At 40.7% G+C, this 23,458-nt stretch overlaps 1 protein-coding gene across 10 annotated transcripts in view; it reads left to right on the top strand.

Annotated features, from left to right (window-relative positions):
- Positions 1–23,458, top strand: part of KIAA1217 (KIAA1217 ortholog) — a 355,044-nt gene that overhangs the window by 154,507 nt on the left and 177,079 nt on the right. The window lies entirely within an intron of this gene.

The following is a 23,458-nucleotide window of genomic DNA, read 5'->3' as shown; positions in this document are numbered from 1 at the left end:
CATGGGCTGCAGGGGAATCTCTGCTCTGGCTCTTGGAGCGCCTCCTTGCTCTTCTTCTTTACTGATGTCTTCAGAGTTGATTGTCTCATGTATTCTCACTCCTCTCTTCTGTGGCCACAATTGCTTCTGTCCAATAACTTCCTTACCCTTCTTAAATACATTATCCAAGAGGCACAGCCACCATGGCTGATGGGCTCAGCCTTGGCCAGGAGTGGGTCCATCCTGAAGCCAGCTGGAATTGGCTCTATCAGACAAAATAGCCAGCTGGAATTGGGTCTATTAGGGAAAGCTTCTGGCAGCTTCCCATGGACACCCCGTAGCCCCCTGTCCCCCCACTACCAAAACCTTCCCTAGCAAACCTAATACAAGCAGTTTCCCAGCCTTCTGTCTCTCTGATGTTTTGTTTTTCTTTGTTTGTTTGGATTTTGCTTGGTTTTGAACCCATTGGTGGAGCACTCTTTATTCTGTTTTAGTGGGCTCTTAAATTACAAGTTTTTTACTTGGTTAGTTTGACAAAAGTACTCCAAGTGCTGTGTAGCTTTTTTATACCAATTTAATAATTGTTGTAGTTTGTCTTTGTGGGAATGCAGCCAGATCAGAATAAGAATTTAAGTTAAATGACTCTAAAAAGCTCACTTAATTTAAATGACTCTAAAAAGTAATCTCAGAAACCTCTTTTTAAGGCCACAGGAGTGACTGTTTTTTACTGACATTCAGCAGCCTTTGTTCAGCTGAGTCTCAAGGGATGCCCATGCCTTCAGCATCAGACCTGCTCCCTGCCTCTTGGATGCCAAACACTCCAGCACAGGCAGTGAGATAGTGATCGCTGGCAGCACCCACTCAGGATTTGTTTTAAATGTCATAAATCCAAGAGAACTACCTGAGCACTATTTGAGCACTACCTGGGTTCTTGTCCTGTGGTCTTAATCTACTCTTGAGCTAGAGGCGCTCCAGGTACTGTTCTGTCACCACAGAACTAGCATAAGTTCACATGTATTTGTCACCTTGGACTGTGCTGTTTTGTCCCTGGCTTCCTCTTGCCAGGGTGGTGCCCTGGATGCTGTTATCAGGCTGCTAGAGATGGGAAAACTTCAGCTGTGAGAGCAGAGGACAGAGCTCCAGGAAGCAAGGAGGTGTGAGGAGAAGTGGTATGGTTGCTGTGTGTTGGATATGGGAAAGCCTCTGCCCTTCTCTAACTTCCAGGCATCTTTTGACTTCCCCTTGGATCTGGCTCAGCTTTACTGGAGGATGGAATTAAATCTGTATACAATTTTTGCTCTCTGTGTCATAAGGATTGTCAAAACCAGAATGACAAGAATTAGTTTATTAGTTTTAAGAACTTTGTAGCTGAGATAAAAGCATTATCTGCATCATTGCAACAAATGTCCCCAGTGACACTGACAATTACCACTGCAGAGGACACTTAGTGACAGTGGGTTATTCAAGGGACTACTCGTGAGGAGTGCAAAGATAAACCTTCAAAGGATACTTCTGTAGCAGCAAAACAGGCAAGCACAGCAATAGAAAGTTGTCACAGGTTACACCCCAACTTACTGGAAGGGAATTAAGGCAAAATGGGGACACACCAAGTTTTTGGAAGAGCTGGAATGAATGTTCTGAGTCTCTATTTAAGCTGTGGTGTATGATCCTGGCAGCAGCTGCTTCTCCCCACCTACGCCTTGGCTGTGTGCAGGGTGACTCTGACAGAGGAGTCAGAGTGGGTTTTCATTTAAAAAAGAGAAAAGTATTAACAGAAAAGTATTACCTTCTGTAACTTCATAATCAGAGATAACATGATGAGTAAAAGAAGGATATGGTAAAAAACATTACAAAAAGTTCATTCACTGCTAAATAGCAATTTTATGCAAAATAGCTGCGGCCTCTTATTCGGTCCTGCTACTATCCTCCTTCCATTTCTCTTCCAAAAAGAGGCAAAGTTCATGTGTGTAAGAAGGGTAGCTGCAATTTATTCTCTTTATTCCCCAAAATGCTTTTTGGGCACTGTAAAATGAGATTTCAGTTTTGCAGAACCCTGAAACAGGCCGTACATAGTCTGAGACCCTGCTTTGGGAACCATTGTCTTGGACTTTAAATGTGAAATCAAGACAGCATCTGTTTGCATTTAGTCTGCTATTTAAATGAACATGGATTTTGGTATGGCAACCTAATTACTCTGAGACGGCACTCCTTGTTCTTATATGAAACAAAAATCATCAACTGAATAAATCTGTAACAAATTTTATTGACATTTTGGGAGGTGCAAGTATTGCCAGGGTCAATTAAAAGTATTGTCACATGCTTTCCCAGGACAGAATTTCAGTATATCAGTGCATTTTCATACCTGCTGCCTCTGTGGTAGGAGCATTCACTGCTAATCAGATGGAAGGTAGCCATGAGCTATCAAACACCTCTCTCTGCATTTATCCCAGGAGCATTTTTATTTCCCTGCTTCCTAATGGGGGATTCCTTTGCCAGAAAACTTGTGGAAATATTTTTCCTGTATTTCTTCAGACTTTTCCCAGTGGAGAGTATCCTTCAATTTCAGCTCTTTTCCTCTGTCACGTTGACCCCAACGCCTTTCTTTCTGGATTTCCTGCATGCTTTGTTTTTCCAAGTTTCTGTTTTCAGTTTGTGATGATTCTTTTGCACTGATGGAGCATCTGCCCATAATTTGCAATTTTCTATTGTGAAAAGCCATTTTGTTTCAGTGAGGTGATGATTTCTAGTTCAGTCTGTTATTTTCAAAGATGACTGACTTCTCGTCATGGAACTTCAACCCCTAAATGAGCAACCTGAGCTCCTGATACAGCAAATAAAACCTTCATAGAGGAGTCCAGAGCACTCTCAGCTTCCTGATCATTGATCAGATAGTCTAAAATTGATCAGGGATGGGGGAAGGTATGTCCTTAGGAAGGACTTTCTTTGTCTCTTGCTTTTTATGGAAGGTGATGATCCTGTTGTGCTGTTACAGTTCTTCCACCTCACATATTAGTATTGAAAGGCTAGATCATGGTCTCTCTGTTTTCCAAGTCTGCAACAATGTCGGAAAAAGGTATGAGTGAGAGATTGCTAAGTCTAGGAGTGGCATGCTCTATTGAAGAAGCCTGTGATTACCAATCCAATGCTACATAAAAACCTTGTGGAGAATGGTTTTTGTCAACACAGTTTCCACAGAAGAGTCCTTGAAGGTTGTAAAGGCTGAAGTGCTCACAGAACAGCTGAATTTTCAAGATTTTATATCACATCCCAGGGTCAGGACATGGACTAGACAGGGACAATTCTGGCCTTCCACCTTTCCTAAGATGCTGAGGCTGCAGCATCAGTCTGTCTTCCAAAATCCCTTAATGATAGAGATACCGATACTCCCTCTGAGAGGGAGTTCTGCAAGCTGCTGTGCAAAGCCCTTTTCTTTGGCCTATAAGAGAGGAGGGGAGGTGCTCCAGGCTGAAGAAGTGAAGAAGAGACAGAGAACACTATCTTTAAGAAAACCCAGCAAACACACTCTGAAACCAAAGGACCCTCTATTTTCTCCTTTGTTGAATTCAGCTGATGCCCACCTTTCCTCATTGCTGTACCAAGGCTGATCTCAGGGTCTAGCATATGCTTTAGCTATTGATTTGGCTTCCACTTAATTGAGATCTTGAAATGAGATTGTTCCATGCTGTGCAGTGCACATTTATACAGCCACTTGCTGCATATTTTGCCTTTTCATTGCCTATTAATGACAATAAAGTTGTCAGGAGTCTGTTGCCACCTGAACCTTTTTGTCATTGTCTGTCTTCTGACTGTTGACCCTGCCATATGGAGTGAATTCCCAAATCTTGCAAGGCTGTGTGGGGCTGATGTAGAAATTTTCATTTAACATTCATGGCAAAGGCAATCTGTCCTCTGTTGGCATCCATAAACTATCACTGGTTTGTTTACAAGACTAGCTTACAAAAATACACACAGAGAGTGAGTGAAAACTTATTTCCTTACTACAAGTGATCTTAACAAAGAGCTTTCCGGACTTGAAAGGCAAGATAAGCAAGCATTATGCTGTGATTTAGGTTTCTGCAGTAGGAAGTCTTTTAAAACAGCTCTCAGAGATCTTCTTTCTGAAATGTCTTTGTTGACGTTTAATAAAGTGATCATCAAAATTTTGGGATGGGGGTTGTTTTGTTGGGATTTTTTTAGTTTGTGAGGTTGTTCCTGCCGGTGGATTGAGAGTTGCTTCCTTTTGCTGTTGAAGGCTGGGGTTGGAAAGGAAGACTTACTGCAATCTATTTCAAGAATAGTCTGAGGAGGAGGAAATTCCCTTCTTGTTCCTAATAACTGGTGCAGAACGCTCTGCTGGAGGAGGAGAATAGTTCAGTAAGTTAAAACATTTAAATGAAATTTTGATTTCATACATCTTGTTATTATCTAGAAATTTAATTGTATTTTAAACATAGTATTTTCTTTGTTAAGGGGGAGGGACTGTGGGTATTGTGTAATAGCTTTGAACTCAGTAGATTCTAATTTGCTGATACAGCAAGGGTGAAATGTTCAGTAAGAAAAGAAAACAACAGCAGATCCGCTACTGCTTGTATTGCAAAGCACCAGTCTAAGCTGCTGGAGTGCCTCTGAGAGACACCAGCAGTGCATTTCATTATCCAGGGTCTGGGATTAAGAAACAGAGGTAATTTTGCACATCCACAAATCTGTAATGTTGCCATCTTTTCAGATGTTTCCAATACCTTTAGGGTACCTCCACCAACAATTTAGAATCAAGGGTTCTGTTTAAATATCAATAGCAGAGCAATCCAAACCTCCTTTGAGGCAGAGTGAGATACCCTAGGTGAGCAGAGTAGAATGAGAGTGTTTGTCTAGGTGCATTTCTGCTCTAATAGAAATAGAGTGGTGTTCAAGGCATGCCTAATTCTGTGCTTCATGCAGAAGTGTGTGCTGTCACTGTGGGAGCAGCGGCCGTGGGGACCTGGGTGTGGAGGCACAGTGGAAGCCCTTGTGCTCCTCCATTTCAGGAAGGTGCTCCTGATGCAGTGAGCTCTGCTCAAGCACAGTGGGACCCTCCAAAGTCCTCTTGCCCTCTGCTCTTTCCCCACAGGGCAGACTCAGGGAGGCAGCCTGGGTGCAGTAAAACAAAGCCCAGGAGCTGTTTGTGCCTCCCTGCTGCTCCCCAGCTGTCAGTAGGGAATTTGTCCTTACCCCAGTGGCTGCGATTCCGCTGCTGTTTATGGGCTCCTTGTAGGAGCTGTTGTACAAAAGCCAAAGAGGCTCTGCACCCCAAAAGTCTCACACTGCTGAAAATTCACTTTTTTTCTCCTTTTGCCACCCATAGGAACTGAGGTTTGGAAAGCAAATTCTTTAATTTTTATGCAGCAAAACTCAAAGAAAATATTTTTTTTTTTAAATGAGAATAAGCTGGAGATTGTAGAAACGTCTTCTGCCAGGTAATTTATCAAGTGTTCTCTGCAACCCCTTTCAAGCCAAGAATGTTGCTGCAGGTGTGAGTTTGCTCATGAAACTGCTTGTATAGCCAGGTGAGCCACTCTCACACACTGTCCCCACCATGTACGTGCTAGCCTTTCAGAAGAGACACATTCCAGCTCTGAGTGTCTCATCCTATCCCATGATCTCTTTTGGCACTTGGCCAGGTGGGACTTTTATCTTCTGCAGACAGTATAAACTGCTTTGAATTCTTAAAGATCTCTGTCAGATATGTGTGCCAGTATGTGAAAATCTTAATGTTCATTTCAGTCATGCATCTGTTTCAGAAGATTATTGCTACATTTAAGTGAAAGTCAAGTATTTAACTGAGAGAGAATTTCTGCAATGCATTTTAAAGTATCATTTATTCTATTATGAGTAATTGCCTAAAACTCACAGCAGAATTCATTGGACCATTATATCACACACTGTGCAGGAAATTCTTGTGTGTCTTGATAGAGTTTATAATTTAATTGATGATGAGCAATTTAGAGAGGGAGAGATATGCTGTGAAACATAGAGTTGTAGCATTATGTGACTGTGAATACAGGTGTATATATGGGATAGTTCAAAGTTTAATAATTAATAATTTAAGAATATCTGTCTTCCAGTCTATATAAATTTATACTCTTTTGAATAGTATCAATTAACTAAAGGTTATGGCACTCTCTTATTTCATTTTTCTTAAATCACTTTATTTTCCTGTAAATTTATGCCTTGCATTTCTTGCAAATAAAAGCCCAAATTTAAACTTTTAAACCAAATGTTAGAAAAATTTCAGGGATTCACATGCTCAACTTTAATTTTTATTCTGCTGTTGAAAATCCAGAAAAAAATTGTTAATTTGCTGAAAAACGTGTTGGGTGCTTTTACTGTGTTTGAGATATTCAGAAATTTTAGAACTCTCTCTTCCTTTAAATAGAGCTGAATGCATTATCATGTCCAGTCCTGCGAAGTGGCATTGTAAGGCAATTCTTATTGTACTTGTAAACAAACTTCCATATGCAAGTACTTTGAAAGTGTTTTTAAAATTGTGCTACATCTGTGTCAGATGGTAAAAGCATGAAAAAACAGCCAAAAAACAAGCCCTCCCATTGGCCTCAAACTGCAGAATATGTATACATATCCAAAACTGCCTATCTTTAATTTAAATAGCAAACATGAAACATAAATGCCTTCCTAAGCTTTCTCCATGAGCTTTACTGTGTTTTAGACCTTCTCTGCCAAACTCCCTTGTTCTTGTTCTCAGTTTTCTTGTCTGGACAGAGACAGTCATTCCCTTCCATCCATGCTCTAACCAGGGCTGCTTTGATGTCACCTTATCTGCAGGGTGGCATAGGAAAGCACTGGAGCCTCTGGCTGCAGAACCTGGGGCGCCCAGGCCCCCACACCTGGGCACCTTGGTCAGTGGCCCTGGCCAGGTGTGGCACAGCTGGGGCTCTGGAGGAGCCCTGGCACTGCAGAGAGACCCTGGGCAGCCAAAGCCTCCTGACTGTGGGGCAAAAACCACTGAGAGCCGTGTAAGCAGCTCAGCTGGAGGAGCTGCTGCTGTGGCTGTGAGCAGGGTGTGCCAGAGGCCTTTGGAGAGCAGGCTGCTCCCATTTCCAGTGGGAGCTGAGCAGCACAAACCACAGCCTGGCACCCAGACTGAATGGTGGCAGGTTTGTGCAAGGTATGTGACATTGTGACTGGACTGGCACTGAATTTGTGTCAGGGTGGCAGAAGGTGTTCTGGCCCAGCAGCCGAGTATTGGTAAATTAAGCCAGTGACAATCAGAGAGAGACTAGGTCAGCAGAGGCATACTGATTTAGAACTTAAATTTAAGTGAATAACATCCATTAAAAAATAAACCTAATAAGCAAATTTTAAAATTTTTACCTAATAATATTTAGAAGTTATATATTCTGTGTTAGGAACTTTTGGCACCATTTTAGGAGATGGCAAGGCTACCTATGTATTTAAAATAGAGGTTAAAACACATTAATGAAGTTATGTATATGTGGGAACCACCTTGTGCAAATATTGTGAAGTTACACTAAATTTTGCCTTGACAGTTTTGCTTTGTCCTAAAAAACTTTAAGTAGTGGATTTGAAGTCAAAGTCAACAGAATTTTTATGTCATAATTTTGCACTAAGTTGTGATTTTTACAGATTGGTGAGATTCAGCATTGTAAGTGGAAATTTATTCATCACTGAAAACTATGTAAAAATGAGATTTTGTTTGGATTAAAATTTATTATCTTCTTATTTTTGTACTTATTGACTTATTCAAAGTATAGGAATAAAAATTACTAGGTTATATAATAGTAGTTAAATCTTGACAATAGTTTTGTAGGAAACTGACCGTGTAAATGCAAAATCAAAATAGTGTGTTTTCCTAAAGCAGTACCATATGTTAGCTGATTAACAAATTGTAGGGTTATTAGAAGATCTTGGCTGCTGGTAAGGAGGAGCATCTGTTTTCTACATCTTTTATCTAATATGTGTAAAGACTTTGCCAAGTCAAGTTTAAGTGTTGGGGTCTTTGTGTGTGTGTGTGTTTTGTTGTTGTTGTTGTTTTGGTTTGGTTTGGGTTGGGTTTTTTTGTTTGGTTTGGTGGAGTTTTTTTTGGTTTTTTGGTTTTTTTGTGGGGGTATATCAGCTATATATCCCTTGGGTACTTTTCTTTCCATAGGCAATATTAATACCTTGTTGGGATTTAAATCTAACACCGTTCCTGTGAAGAACATGCAGTAACATTAAGAAGTAGTGCTCATTATCCCATGTGCAGGTATTTTTTAAGATCAGTTCAAAATTCTGCCAGCACCACAACTTGTATTTAGTCTAAAACTTTATATTTTGTTCTGTTTTTATCTTCAACCAGACATCAACTTCAATAACTAATAAGCAGTTATAAAAGTTTCATTTTCCTTCAGAATGTAGGAGTTTACTCTGATGGCATTGCAGTGTGTGCAAAGTGCTAAAAGTGTGTGCCTGCATCATTGTGTAGCTGCAAAAACAAGTGTCATGGGTTTTGCAGAGTCACCTCTGCTCATGACCTATTCTGAGGTCGTACACAGAGTTTTAAGTGGTTCATCAATCTTACGACACTGGCTTGGAGCAGAATCTCCTGTGGCCTAGCCAGTTTTGAGGCTGTAGGGAGAGCCAACAGCCTGAGGCTCCACCCTGAAAATGACATATTAGAAAAAGACTGAAGATTTCAAGTTCTTTCAGGATTCTCAAGGAGGACTTCTGCTCTTCTGTGTTCAAAATCAGTTTGTGGTTTCCAAAGCAGCATCTAAGAATAGCTTTAACTTTTCCTATCCAGGCCCAATTAAGTTTCTGGACTTTCATATGGGGATCTTGCCATCCACAGGGAGCCTGTAGGACATGCTTCTGCATGTTCTTTTGGGACTCATTGTGTTTCACTGAGGATGAGAGACAAATGAAAGTTTTAAAAATAACTTAAAAAAAAAAAAAAGTGGTTTGCATGTGGTTAGTGTCTCTTTTGTCAAAGTCTGATTTCTCTGCTCATATGATTTCCCCATACTTTCATTAGAAGGCTGTAATTTGAAGCTGTGAAGGAAGTTTTGAAACAGACAATGGGTGGAGATCAACCTATTTTGTCTAAGCTCTGGGACTTTCCATGGTATGAAACTGTTTAGTTTTGCAAAAATTGCCTGTATTTGATTGGCAGGACATTGAGCACAGTCGGGTCATGGCCCAGAGTGAAAGGCTAGGACAAGTCTTGAGATGAAGTATCAAGAAGGGAAGTGGATTCCCCCTCCTGCTGCTGGGCTGTGTGCTTTAGGGGACAGCAGCCCAATGCCTGCAGGAGGTGGGTGCTCCCTCTCCCTGGCAGTGGTGCTGTGCTGGTGCTGAACAGCCTTCAGCTGCTATAACCCCCAGGCCAGCTCTCAGCCTCTCTCCAACCCAGCCATCCACTCTATCCGGCTACCAACAACTTCAAAAACAGCCTTCTCACTATGCCTTGGTCTATAAATAGCTTTTCTTCCTGTGTTTCTCGGGAAGAAAAGTATGTTGTCAGCGAAACATGCCAGAGATGAGGAGCAAGAGGTGAGAGAAGCAGCAGCTGAGCAGGCAGTGGCAGGGTGCACAGGGGTGTCAGTGTGAGAGAGGTGTTACCCCTCTGTGCTCTGCCATGTGCTGCACAGCCCTGGCATCCCCAGGCAGCTCAGCAGAGCTCAGGTGGGTGCTGCAGGACTGGGCTCAGAGGGTGAAGGAAGTGCTGCTTGCAGCCTTCTGGCACAGCCACAGCCACCACTCATGAAGTGTTACTGACACAAGTTTTAAGAGCAGGCTTCAGGCTTGGGTTTTCAAAGTCTGGACAGGGATCATGCAACAACTCCATCTGGTATGAGATTGCAAACAGAAATGTAGTGTAAGGGAAAGACAGACCATCCTCAGCCTTGTAAAACAGCATTTCATGGCAGTGAGAGTCTCCTCAGAATATGATCTGGGTTGGATTGTTTTGTTTCAAGAGAGAAGTGTTTAAGAAACTGATTGTCTAGTCTGCTGGCAGCAAAACAGTGTGACAAAAAGTGTTGGGCAAAAATAGAAATAGCAAAGTCTTCATGCAGAGAATCTGGAACATGAGCCTAAAATTTAGAATTAAATGTGTGCTTGGCTCTTGAGGAAAACAGTCTACATGGGAATCACTCACTGTCTAAAACATTGTGGAAATGTTGGAAAGAGTATTAGGAGATATTTCCATGCATAGAGAGTACATGTTTTTCCAAATAAAAAATTAATTTTATTTTATTCTCAGAAGTATTTAAGGAAGTGTCATGCCATCCAAAAAGTCATATGTGCAGATGTTTTCAAGTGTTCACCACTACCTCCACTGGAGAGCTGCCCACTGAACAATAAATGCTCTGCTGTGCTGCATGCAAGAGTCAGCTCCTGTAATATTGGCCCCTGTATGTGCTGGGCATTTACTCTAATGTGTGTGCTGCTGTACAGTCATGGAGAGTGTCTCAGGAGACTAGTTCACCCCATCTTCAAATAGGGGTCTAAATTCAGTGCAATGAATTACCTTCAGTAGTTCCTCTTTCTCCTCTGTGGTTACTAAGTGGATACTAGGTGGATATCTCCTTGGATTTTTGATGGCTGAGACTAAGTGAGGTGTGGCAGTTGGCTTCCCTTCAAAAGAAGGAAGGAATGGGATTCTTTGGTGGTATCTAAGGAGAAGTCCTGTCAGCTAGAAAAGAGCACTCTTATTTTCTGTTATTTGCAGTGCCAATAGTGCAGATGGGTGTGAAACCTCCCCAGAACAACCAGTGCATCTGCCAGCCTGCAGCCACCTTTGCAGGGCCATGTGCAGAGCCCTGGTCTCCAGCAGAGGACAGATTTGGCTGCTCTACACAAACCACAGTATCCAAAGGCTGCTTATGCAAGGTGTTACAAACTGTGTGTGCCACACCTGTGAAGATTTTGTGATTTTTCTTTTTTTTATTACTTCAGATTTTCTGGGTCAGGGGTTACTGAGACACATCACTGTATGTCATATGTACATCACTTGAGAAACAGTATTTAATCATGCAGATAAAATGTTTACAGTCTGCTGCAACAATCCCTGGAGCTCCGTGTTACAGCAGTAGCTCCAAGTGCTCCTCACCACTCTGATGTGTTTCTGCAGTTTACACACAAGTACATAATCCAGGTATGAAACTGCCATTGCTTTCCTGTGTGTTCAATAATTCTGTAAGAACTGCTTTCTAAAGTACTTGAAAATCTAATGAGATTTTGGATAGGTCTCTTTCAAGTCAGCCAGTTATAACATTCCTTGAAAAATTGCTAGTAAAAGGCTTCTTACTGTGCATCACTGCTTAATAAAAGGTGTATTATTCTTTGCCCTTGAAAAATGTCTCCTGACTAAAAAAAAAAAAGAAAAAAAATCTCCTATTTCCTTGGACTGAGAAAGCATAGAGGTGGTTACACATCTCAAATAGGAAATAGTCAAAGCAAATCTCCAAGGAACTATAGGAACAAAAAGCATATGATACCTTCATAGCAAGGTTGTGTGCAGCAGTGTGAGCAGATATTCAGATTTCATGCTTCCAAACAAGCCAGTTACCAATGACCTACAAGATCCTAGTGCTGCCTTCTGGAGTGTTGTGTGCTGATCTGCACAGCCTTCCCTGTGGTCCCATATCCCAGAGAAATGGGGAAGGGCACGGGAGGCTTGGTGCTACCCTGTGCTTCAGGGCTGTCCTGCAGAGAGGCTTCTCAGTAGCAGGGAATTGATGCAGGAGAAAAGATGATCTCAGCCCCCCAGTGCTGTACAGATTCCTTGTTCAAAAGGTTTAACAGTGTTCTTACACTTGATGGTGTGCAGAGCCTTGGATGCTGATGCCATGTAAGATGTACCCTGCATTGTCTGCCACCTCTGTGGAATAGCTGAGGCACTGCAAATTCATTCTGTAGCTTCCACTGCCCTAACTTTCCTGTGTAGACAGTTTTCTACAACAGATGAGACATGACTTCATGTTTTGTGTGCCATTTGTTTTCTCCCATATCCTCTCTTCAGGAGGAGATTTCCATGTGATTCTCACCACAGAGCAGAGTGTTTCGATTAGGTCTAGGGTTGCTGTTTTTCTGTTGTAATATGCTTCTATTTCTTTATGTTTAGCACATACTATGAAATGTTGCTGTCAACATTAGGGCTGCTTGCACCTTGTCAAGTGTAAGAGCAGTTGTACCAGGCCCAACAACCTGTCTTGACTGTTGGTTATTACCTAAAGAAGGATGTGGGATCAAGGAAAGTATGTAGTCATACTCCTGGAATATCCTCCCAGCTCCCAGAAATATGCAATTAAAAGATTACTTGAGGGAAACCAAGGATTATGTCCTTTTTCTTAGTGCTCAATGGATTTTTTTTTCCATTAACTTGGTTTTTATTTTTTAAACTATTCTTAACTTGGTAACTGCAATGTCCTGTAGCAGGAAGTTTCCCAGCTTACCAGCACTTCCATAATGCTCTGTGAAATTAATATTCACATCTATATTGTTTTGAATCATTAGCTTACTTCTTTTATTTGATGACCCTACAGTCTGTATTGAGAGAGACAATGACCAGTCTTTTTCCATTAAAATCTGTCACTCATGTTTATAGACCTCAAGCAGATGTTTGAGTCATCTGTTTTTATAATGGAGAGTCCTACATAATTTAGTTGTTCCTTGTACAGAAACTTTTCTGTAACTTTGATCATCCATGCTGCCTTTTTCTTAACATTTCCATTGTATCTTTTTTGACCTGGAGTAAATTAAAATTGCATGCAATATTCAAGATGTTGGTGGACTGTGGATTTGTACAGTACCATAATGGTATTATCTGCCTTATTTGATATTCATTTCCTAGCATCTTCTAACAACTATTTGGTATTTTAATCACTATTTGGTATTTTAATATTTGGTATTTTAATGAGCACTGAGCTGAAATTTTAAAAAAATGGTTATAACCTCAAACTCTCTTGAGCAATAATAGTTTGTTCAATGTCAATGTGCATTGCTTTACATTTGCCTACATGGGATTTCATCTGTCAATTTACTACCCATTCAGTAAATTTTGTGAAGTCTCTTCCTTGTAACCAGCCCTTGAAGTCTTCCCTGAAGATCAAAATGTACTCAGTAAGCTCTGCCATCTCACTCAAACCCTCTTTTTCAGTCACTAATATAGAGAGCTGCCTAGACCAGTCCACTCTGTGTGATTGATAATCTACATCTCCAGGGAAATTTGGCTTTTGTACCTACAAAAAGGGCTTGGGGTTGTTCCTATCTTTATTCAGATTTTTATCAGCAGGAAGATCTCCTCTCTTAGTTTCTTCACCGAGGGATGTTGCTACATGCCCTCTGGAAATCCAAGGGAGCCATGTCTGCTGGCTATCACAAGTCTGTTCTCTCAATGGGTTGGGAAATGGCAGCAGTTCTTGCTTCTGCTTTCCTTGACCCATATGATCTTGTTTTTCAGGTTCTCTCTGCAATATTAAATTGCTAATTTCACAGTGCTGCATTTGGGGGTTGCTACTTGCCTAACACGTCCACATGGAACCTGTCAAGAGCCCTATTGGAGAGTGACATATGCTGCTTTCTGAAGTTGGGGAAGTGTTAATGGTTCTTATTTTAGCTCCATCAGCAAAAGAAAATTACAAGCGATAGTGCCTCTGTGGCTAAATTTGTGGTTTATTGAAACTGTAGCAGAGCCCACAAGATGAGGAGAGAAAATAATGTCTGATTTTAAATTTCAGCTGTTGGCTGCAGCTGCAGCTTTCAGAAAGCTTTTCAGCCTGGTTCCTGTCCCATTTTCTTCTAGCTTCCTTTCACTGCAAAGGGAGGCTGAATTGCAACATTGAACGCTCCATGACTTCGGTTTTTCAGTATGCAAACAACTTCAACTTTAACTGGCATGGCTTTCAGCATAGGTATTATCAGAAGTGCACTGTTTAAGAAGGGGATGCGGAAACAAAAAATGTAAATCATTTTTTTGAAGTCTGAATGTGTAGCAATCCAAGAGATGCTTTTAAATAAATAGGATAATTGTTTGAATTACCTGCAAGGTGCTGAGTTTTTATGTTAATGTCTAATTGGGATGTCTCTCCCTCAATGAAATAACAGCATCAGAATTCACAGTTACTTACATATTGAACAAAGCTGCTATGTTCTTGCAATTGGTGACAACGACTGCAATATGGAGGGGAATTAGTCTTTAACCTGCCAAAAAATCTCTGTGGCACGGCAGTCCCATGCTGATGAAGACAGCCGAGGAACTGGAAACATGTTACCTTTCCACAAGCAAAGCTTTATTACTTTCTTGGAAACACTCCCGAGATTTACATGGCACTATGAAGAAAAGGTATTTAGTGATGATTTGCAAAACATTGCCACAGTCTTAATGTCTGTGGCTAAAATCAAATACAGTGTAAGACCATGTTGAAAAAGGACCTCATGCTGCCCAAGAGGCCTGGGGTAGCCCCGTCCTGGAAAGGAATATTTCTCAGACTCTTAAGTCAGAAGACCACCCAGTCTTTTCCTTGCCGGGTGGGGAAAACAAACAAATTACCTTCTTTGATGGTTGGAAAAAGAAAGTGATTGATAATTACTGCCTGCAGCATTTTACCCCTAACTGTGGTATTCAGCCTGTGTTTTCTGGCTGAGTTTAGGCACTTTAGAAGACAGTGCAGAAGAGCTTACTAAAAGCATTACATGAATACTACTCATGGGCTGCAAACTCATCCTTCACTTACTTCACCCTCTTCCAAGGGCACTCCTGCGTTACTCTCTGTTGTGAGAGAGGACTCACAGGAGCTTGTAAGACTGAAATGGAGGCATGTAAGTAATATTGTATCTTGTCTCAAAGAGATCTTGGTGCTTCTTTCCTTCTAGCACTTTGCTCAGAATATCTTCCAGCTGGTGAAGGGATTTAAATATCATTCCAGCTGCAGTCTTGAACTATTATCTTTTAATGGCAGTTATAGAGCAAAAAAAGCAAAAGAAGGGTGAGGAAAAAAAAGGGAATTTATTACTGGACTTTATTATATTAATTATGAAAGATTAAAGACCAGTATGGAAATCATAAATAAGATTGAACAAATTATAGAGTTACATTTTGCAAATGAGTCTTGGAAATCACAGTATTGTAGTATTTACATATGCAATAAAAGCTGCATATTGTCTATGTTGCCAATTGATATTTAACAGCCTTTTCTTCTGGACTGAGGAAAAGCTGTCATTGTCACCACTTACTGTCTGTTCCCTACCCTGCACTGTGCTGCAGGTAAAGGCATATGCTATGTTAGGAGACATATTTGTATATCTCAGTGCAGACTTCAGTTTGTAAAGGGACATACCTAATAAAATGTCACTTTGTGTTGTCAGTGGAATGCTCACCTGTGAGTCATCCTGTGGTTTGAAAAGTTTTTGTGAGAAATACAGAACGGTTGGAATTAAATTGTCTTGGGTTATGTATTTATTCATGAGAGAGACAGAGACTCTATCACTGAAAAAGCTTAAACCTAGTGTGACACCTTCCTATGCTGACGTTGCTTATTCTTGTCCTCACCCCAGGCAGTTCTGTATGCTTCTTGTGGCCTGATGAGACAGAGCTTTGTTACTTTTCCTCCCTTTTTATCTTCTTGCACAGGAGCAGCAGACTTCCCCTTGTAGGAGGAATAAGATATGACGTGAGTCACGACACTGCATCTCACTTGGTGTTTGGACATTTTACCCTTGCAGAACCTGAAACATTTTTTCCCTTTTTGGGAGGAGGTTGCTGCAGCCACCGGCTCCTGTCCTGGCTGGGCAGAGAGCCCCAGCCTCAGTCCCCTTTCCCTGGGGGCTCTGTGTTATCGTGCAGCATCCAGCTGCACCAGTGTTTTCAGAGGTAAATTTAGGTCACGTACCCTTTTCCTACTGTTCATATATTAAGTTCAGAAGAATGGGCTCTGACAATCCCACTAGCTGTACTGCAAGGAGATGATGAGGATACTAGAAAGAAAAGTGAAAAGAGGCAAGGACCTGTTTTCCAAAAAGTAAACTGAGACAAAAAGATAATGCAAGTTTTATGGAGCTCAGCTGATGTGAGTGATTGAGTGAGTGAGGAGGAGACTGTGAGATGGTTTTCCTACCGAGCACACGTCATACAGCACTGGTGGGTCTGGCTGACAAAGGGGAATAAAACTGATCCTTGGAAACTGCAGCTAAGGCAACTTTGCCATGAAGAAATAGGGTGCAAGTTCTTAGCACTAAGGGTAATTAAACATGAGTTGGTTAACTGTAACATAGTGTGTGAAATGAGAACAGGTATATTTGCAAAGCCATTGAGCCATGTGAGGAGTAAGAAAGCCTGTTTTTAGTGGGTGTTTGCTGCAGGGTGGAGGATTGTGGCAGTCCTGCTGCTGCTGGACGTGGTATGCCCGAGTCAGCAGCTCCATCAGCCATGTCCTGCCTGCTGAAACACCCTCAAATAACAGCAGTGGCAGCTCTGTATTAAAGGCAGTGATTATAATCAACTGCCGTGCTTGCACCTTTCAGCAGATAACGTGCAGTGCTCAGGAGGATTTGTTCCCTTCCATGTACATCAGGACAGGTATGTTTTGAGGTGGTTTTCCTTTCAGGTTTTTCTGTCATGCATAAAAGATGGACTGTGCTGGAGACAGTGACTGGATGTGTGCGTCACATCTTTGGTTAGGATGGTTTGGAGGTTTCTTAAGGTGGATGTCTCATGTGGGGAATTAAAGGCAGAGGAGAGAACCTTGCTCAGGGTTAAGATCCCTCAGACAAGAGTTTGATGTCCTTCACTTTCTTATGCTGATCATCTGGGTGGGTCTCATTGCATGTGTGGTGGGGTTTTAAACAAATGCTAGTGCAGATGCAGCATTGGTGTCCTGAGATCAGTAATGTCTTCTTCATCTCATTTAAGCTTTTGGCTTTTGTGTGATGATCCATCAAATTTAATGGCTTGTGATAGATAGGAAATCAGACAAGATAATCAAATGGTCCCTGTTGCCCTAAAGCTATGAAACCCTAAATACTGAAGAGTGACTTAGTAAGTGTGCATCCCAGCAGAACAGACTGGGTAGGCCTGAGAAAGAACAGCAGTGCCACTGCTGTCAACTCCAATTGCTTTCTTACTAATCAGCTGTCTTAATAATAGCATGAGCATGGTCTGGGGAGGTCAGAGAGGCACTTTGAAGGAGGGAGATGTACATACTGTTGGAGAGGTCATTGATACATTTACAAGTTGAAAGGTCTACATTAGACATCTGCTCTTACATCTGCCTTCAGAGGCTGGTGCCCTCCAAAGAGTAGAAATAAAAGCTTTACATATCACAACTTGTGACCATCCCTACTGGGTTAGAAACCAGATCTGCATAGAAACAAAGCTGTAAGAATTTATTCTACTTGTCTTCATCTCTTTTCAGATATTCAGATTTTCATTTGTTGTATAATATTGCCATTGTTGTGGGGACAGGGAGAAAAAATTATTTTAAATGTCCAAATCATTAAGTCACAATGGTCCTGACCTCTTACTTGATTTTAGTCTGATTCTTAGGAAAAAATCTAGTTCTTCCCAGTGACATTGTTGAGAAAAGTCAAATATATGATTGGGTACAGTCCAGAGACAAATAAAATGAATAGTATTCCCAAAAGTGTTACTTTTTGAGAAAGACCATCATCATGAATTATGTGAATCCTGTGGGCTGGCAACACTGGTGCCATTGTGTTATATTTCTAATCATTATTTACCACTTTTTATTGATTTTTTTTTTGGTGGTAGATTATTTATCAGAAATACTGATTGATAAGTAGGTGGTAATGGTAGTCACAGCATAACTGGAACTATTACTTTATTTCTGAACCCAGTCTCCATTGAAGTATACTTCATATTTCCTGTCTATTCAAGAAGTCACCTGACAATCTTATAAACTGAATGAATATTTGGTAAAAGCTGAAATAAAGGATCTCTCATATTATTTCAAAGTACAAATGTATTTTATGTAGAGCAGCTCCTGGTACTTTTGATCATTAAAGCATGTTGCCTTATAAATTTACAACCAGATCCTGCAGATGTCCATGAAACCAGTGATAATCAGTGTTTCAAGCAGTAAGTCTATTCTTCTGGCACTGCTAAAAAGTTGGATCAATTTGAATCCAAACTCAACCAGAGCTCTCTTTGAGTCAATTCATCCAAAGTGAACTTATCAAAATGCTTTACACTGGGGAGAAATAGAACTTGATTTTAGAGCAGATGGACTTGACTTTACAACCTTCCCCCTTCCCTTTTGTCCACCTCCTTCAGAAACAATCCCCTACACTGTTCTTTCCCACCCACATATTGCTTTTTATCCCATTAAACTGTAGTGATTAAAATTTCTGCAATGTAAGGCATATTTTGCTTTCACAGAGTAATTTGTTTGGTACCTTACAGAAACATGATAATATTTTCTGTTTCAGGGTTTGCAGGCTGATCTCTTTCTTTACCTTGCTGTGTGAAAATGTGGTGTGTGGAGGGAGGGCTGTCCAGGCTGGCGGGTGGCAGAGGAGCTGGGGCATGTCAGGGTCTCCAGCCCCGAGCTGGCTGTGCTGGTGGCAGGGTAGTCATATTAATATTAGTTTGGGGTGGTGGGATAAAAAAGGTGTTCCATTGCATGAGGCAGAAACATGGATCCTGTAATTATGCTCATTTAGCTCTGCTCCATCTTCCCTTGGGCGACGGAAAGGGAAGTCATGCTAAAGTGTATCTACTGTTAGCTTTGTTGGGATTGTTCCAAATTAGAGAGGGAGACAAAGTTACTGATGAAAGAACAGAACCACCTCTCTTTTTTTTTTTTTTTTTATTTTCTCCTCACTAGAATGTTAGCACTTTATGGTGACCACAGCTCTTTTTCTCAGTTTGATTTAGGCCATGCAAAAGTGTTTACTGCTTTCAGGCCTTTTAATTTCTTTAAAATACTGGAGGGAGAGGAAGGAAACAAAAAGTAAACTTGGAAAATAGAAAATATAACCTATTTAACATGATCTAAGTCCAGGTGTGACAGTTGTGAACTTGAACAAAATGTTTTTTGGAGTGCACAAAAATTAATGTGTTACTTGGAGATGAGCACCTGACAGCTTGGCAATGCCAAGTGACAGGTGATTATAGCCACTTCCCAGAGCTGTATTTGAAATGGAATTGAAGGATGAATATATCTACTGCCTGAATATTTAATGTTCCACTTCTTAGTCACTCTTTTGTATAATTGTTTTAGTGATTAGGCCGGGCTCTTGGCACCACTGTTAAGCCTCAACATTTCTGAAGAGCTGAAACCTGCAGGTCTGACAAGACACAATGAAATTCGGTTGTGGAGATGAGCAGAAAAACTCATACTCAATTTACTTTTTGCTTCAGCTGAGTGTTACCATTTCACTCCTTGGGCTAATTTTTCCTCACAAGTATGAGACTTCTTAACTGAACTGGAATGTACAGTGTATAAATACTGAAACTCTCCACAGATTTTTAACAGGGAAGGTAATTTCACACTAAGTAATCCCAGAAGTTGTTTTAGATTGTCATTGTACTTTTTAAAATCAAGTTCAGATGTTTTCTTTTAATTTAAGCACTGAATATTTTAACCACTGTGTTTGCATTAAAAATAGGACCCACTTCATTGTGATCTCTTAGTAAGTGGATGAGACCAAATGATCATAAAGTCCCCCTTCATATCTTAATAATCTAGAATTCTTTAGGTAGTACAATACCTAATCAATAAACAATTAATTTAAAAATTAAGCCTCTTTGCCTCCAGATGTATTTACATGGATTCATATTGATAGACCTCAGAATTTTTTTTCATTTTGCCAAGCTAGTGGCTGTTATTGTATCTTTTTTGATAATATGCTATCTGGACATAGTCCTCTTCTTTCAGAATTAAGTCTATTTTAATTTTAAGCATTGAGAGACCACCACCCAGCCTGGCAGTGAAGATGCTGAGGATGAATGAGAATGGAGATGTGTTCAAACAAGCTGCAGCCCTGAAGCTGCTCTCTGCTGTCCAAGGAGGAAATCAGAACTTCATTACAGTCAGTGCTCTTTCTCTGGATGAAGTTCCTTTCTCCCTTTCAAATCTGGCTGGCTGGAAGTGAATAGCCACCCATGATTCCCCAGAGTACAGAGGGGAATTTTGCTGACATGCTGGAGCACCCTTGTGATGCTCCCCTCCTGCAGGACAGTTCCAAGCCATCCCTGGCCATATAAAGGCTTGGAAAGGTGCTGCAGTGTGACCCACTTGAGTGCTCATAATTCCCCTCTGCCTCACCACTCCAGGTCTAATGTTTTTTTCTGGACAACAGGTCAAAAAGTGTCAGGCTGGTTCCTGTGGAGAGCATTCGTGACGTTTTTCACAGTGGCAACAGGATTTCACATGGACCTTGAGACAAGTCTTTAATTATGGAATACTTCTTATGATTTAACTATTAATAATTACCTTCCCAGATTTTTAGTTCTGAATAATTGCTAGAGCCATGGAGTCATTGTTTTATATTATAAACTTGACTAATTGAGTGCAGCCAGTATTTGTTAATTGTTCCTCTTACGCACATGCTAAATCCAGAAGTGTTGAAGTCGCTCTGGGACATTAATTTTAAACACAATTAAAACATCATAACCTGTTGGCAATTATTCTCTGTGCATTGTTTTGATATTGATGGACCCAGATCTGAGCACAGTAATTAAAAGGAACCACTGTTATTGTTGATCCCACAGATAAACAAACGCTGATTGTATGCTGTGAACTGGTTAATCAAGTTTATTTAACTTGTTTTTAGTGATTCATCCCAGTGACTGTACTGGGGTGCTCTTTATTTGAGCCTAATAATATAATGGTTCTGGCTGTCTCCAGCTGCTAAAGGAGTTTCACTAATTCTCTAAACAGACTCCGGTAACGTTGTAAGGAATGGCATTGTTAGATACACAAGTTAAATCCAGCTTGAGACCAAGGAATTTTCCCCTAAAATGAGACATGCTTTGAGACCTTGTTGTCCCAACTGCTCCCTGTCCTGAGCAGCAGCAGAGGTGATTATGTTTCCTGAGTGATGATTATGGTTTATGGGCAGGCTCTTTGGTTTGGTCTGATGATACCAAAGTGTGACCTCTTTAGTCTCTTCCTTTGCCAATGCTGTTTAATGCTGTTTGAGAATCTATTTTCTGCAGCTGCAGAAGTTCTCCGAGGCTGACACCCAGTTTTCAAGTCACAGGTCCACAACCAAAAAAACCAATCTCTCTTAGACCATCTCTACCTTTTGGGTGTCTGGTTTGCTCAGGCTCCTTAACAGCACTAGCAACACCATTTACTGTCAGTCTCAGCAGTGAGAGCATCTTACTGTGGCCATGAGAGCAGCAGCTCCAGACCAGTTTGGCACTGTCCCAAGGGGCACCTGGCTGCTCACTGCGACTGGAAAAGTCAAGAGATCAACTCTGTCTTGTGCTCTTGGCTTTCCACCTTTGGAAACTAAAGGTGCTGGCTAAAAGTAGAGTTAAATTTTAATGATTATTATTGTTGTTGTTGCTGTTGTCGCTGTTGTTGTTGTCATCATTATTTTAGTCTTAGACTAATTTTTTAGGTATTCTTCCCCACAATAGATGGAGGGAAAGCCTCTTAAGGAGCTAGAGTGCACTGATTCTGTTTTTATTAAGGTTCTTGGTACAAACACTACTGACCTCCACAGTTAACCCAGGTTTTGTACAAGGCTGAAAAAGTTCCTTCCTTTAAGGCATTTAATGCTAGTATGTTTTGTACTTTCTTTTGTGTTATTTTAGGATAAGGGCTTTTTAAATGCCCTCAGTTTCTGAACTCAGTTTCTGGGCCCTGTGTACAGATTAATGTCTTGGTATGGCTTTCATGATGCTGCTCCAGGCAACCGCACTGGCTTTCTTTTTCCATCAGAGGTTTCTGAGTTACTTTACATTTCTTGAAGTTGGTGGTGTTCAGTGTCCACTATTCCTGCAAGAAACCTCTCATGCTTCCAGCTGGCTGTGAATGTAAATTGCAAGAGGCTTATTGCGATTGTCCAGACTTCGGAAAACCTTGGTGTTAAAGGTACATTCCGTCATATCACAAAAGAAACATCAGATAAGTGGGATGGCTGGCCATCACTTCTTCTCCTAAAATAGTCCACTATCAGAATGAGCAGGAGGAACCCAGGGCCAGTAAAAACACTATTCTAAATAAAATCACACTGTTTTCTTTATAATGGCAGGGCAACTATAGGAGTATTCTGCTGGGAGCACTGTACTGCAGACCTTAAATAGCAGTCCTAATGTTTAAATTGTATTTTCATCTTTTCTATGTTTTCCATGTCAGATTTCTGGGACTTTTGCCAGGTTCTAAGACCATATAGAATTAGTTGTTAAAAAGGAAAATAAATATTTCTGAAGTGCTAGAGAATATGTATGTCTGATCTAATGAACAATAGTTTTGTTCATTTATCAATTGTTCATTGTAATTTACTCAAAGCCTTTTTTTTTTTTTTGACTGGAAGTGAGAGCATAGGAGCATGAGGAGAGTGATCCTCCTAGAGCTTCTGTACTGAATTTATATATACACAAAACATTTCTGTGTTCAATAATCAAAGTAGACAGCATGACATTTCTGCCAGATCGAGATGTAGACGGAAATGTAGGGGAATTTTCCTAGCCTGTCTGGACTGGGTATTTGAGAGGTCATTGCAAACAATTTGGCTGATGTTATATTGAAGTCAGAGTTGAAGAAAACTTGGAAGACCATATTATACTAGGTCTGTTTAAAAAGACATGCAAGATACTGCTACCTGGTGTTGGAGTATGAATTTAAGTGAGAAATTGCCTATTTCTATTAGTATCTCATTTTTTGTTCTTAATCTAATTCAGAAGTTGTCTGTGGATAAACTTTCTGGTCTTGATGCTGTAACTCAACACTAAGTTTGTTCCACCATCTCTGACTCAGTGTTATGATTTGGATAGACTAAATCAGTCTGATATTCTCTGCTAAATCAGCACATGTGGCATCTGCTGGAATCTGTGGGATTTGATCTCATCCTTCTGAGACACACTATTTTTTTGCCTTGCAGCCTGGTAGATCTATTGATTTTCATGCAGGCTGCTGGCCTCTGATCTGCCAAAAGAGAATTAGTTACATGTTTCTATATATTTTGCTACCGAGGCTTCGAAATCCCTCTTAACCCAAGTCCCTGCTTACATATTGCTACCATTCATTTTTATTGGCTTCGCTAAAGTTGAATTCCTGTATCTTGATTTTTCCCCAATTCATTCTCTGAGCGGCTTGAAAGAATCCAACTGAAAACAAAACCTCAAAGAGTTTATATAATGAATTACTTTTAAACTAGACGCTAAAAAAGACAGAGGAGCATTTATCAGGAATGTTTGTGGGCTTGGTGGTTATGAGCTTAAAAAAAAAAAAAATACCGTGTGGAAAGGCTTTTGTCCCATGACAGAGATTTAAAAGGCTGCGGGCTCGGA

Source organism: Agelaius tricolor, unplaced genomic scaffold (assembly GCF_023055355.1).
Source record: "Agelaius tricolor isolate 1412-34295 unplaced genomic scaffold, bAgeTri1.0.p SCAF_6, whole genome shotgun sequence".
Taxonomy (NCBI): domain Eukaryota; kingdom Metazoa; phylum Chordata; class Aves; order Passeriformes; family Icteridae; genus Agelaius; species Agelaius tricolor.
The sequence above is the reverse complement of the archived record's forward strand: the minus strand, read 5'-3'. Positions and strand labels throughout refer to the sequence as shown.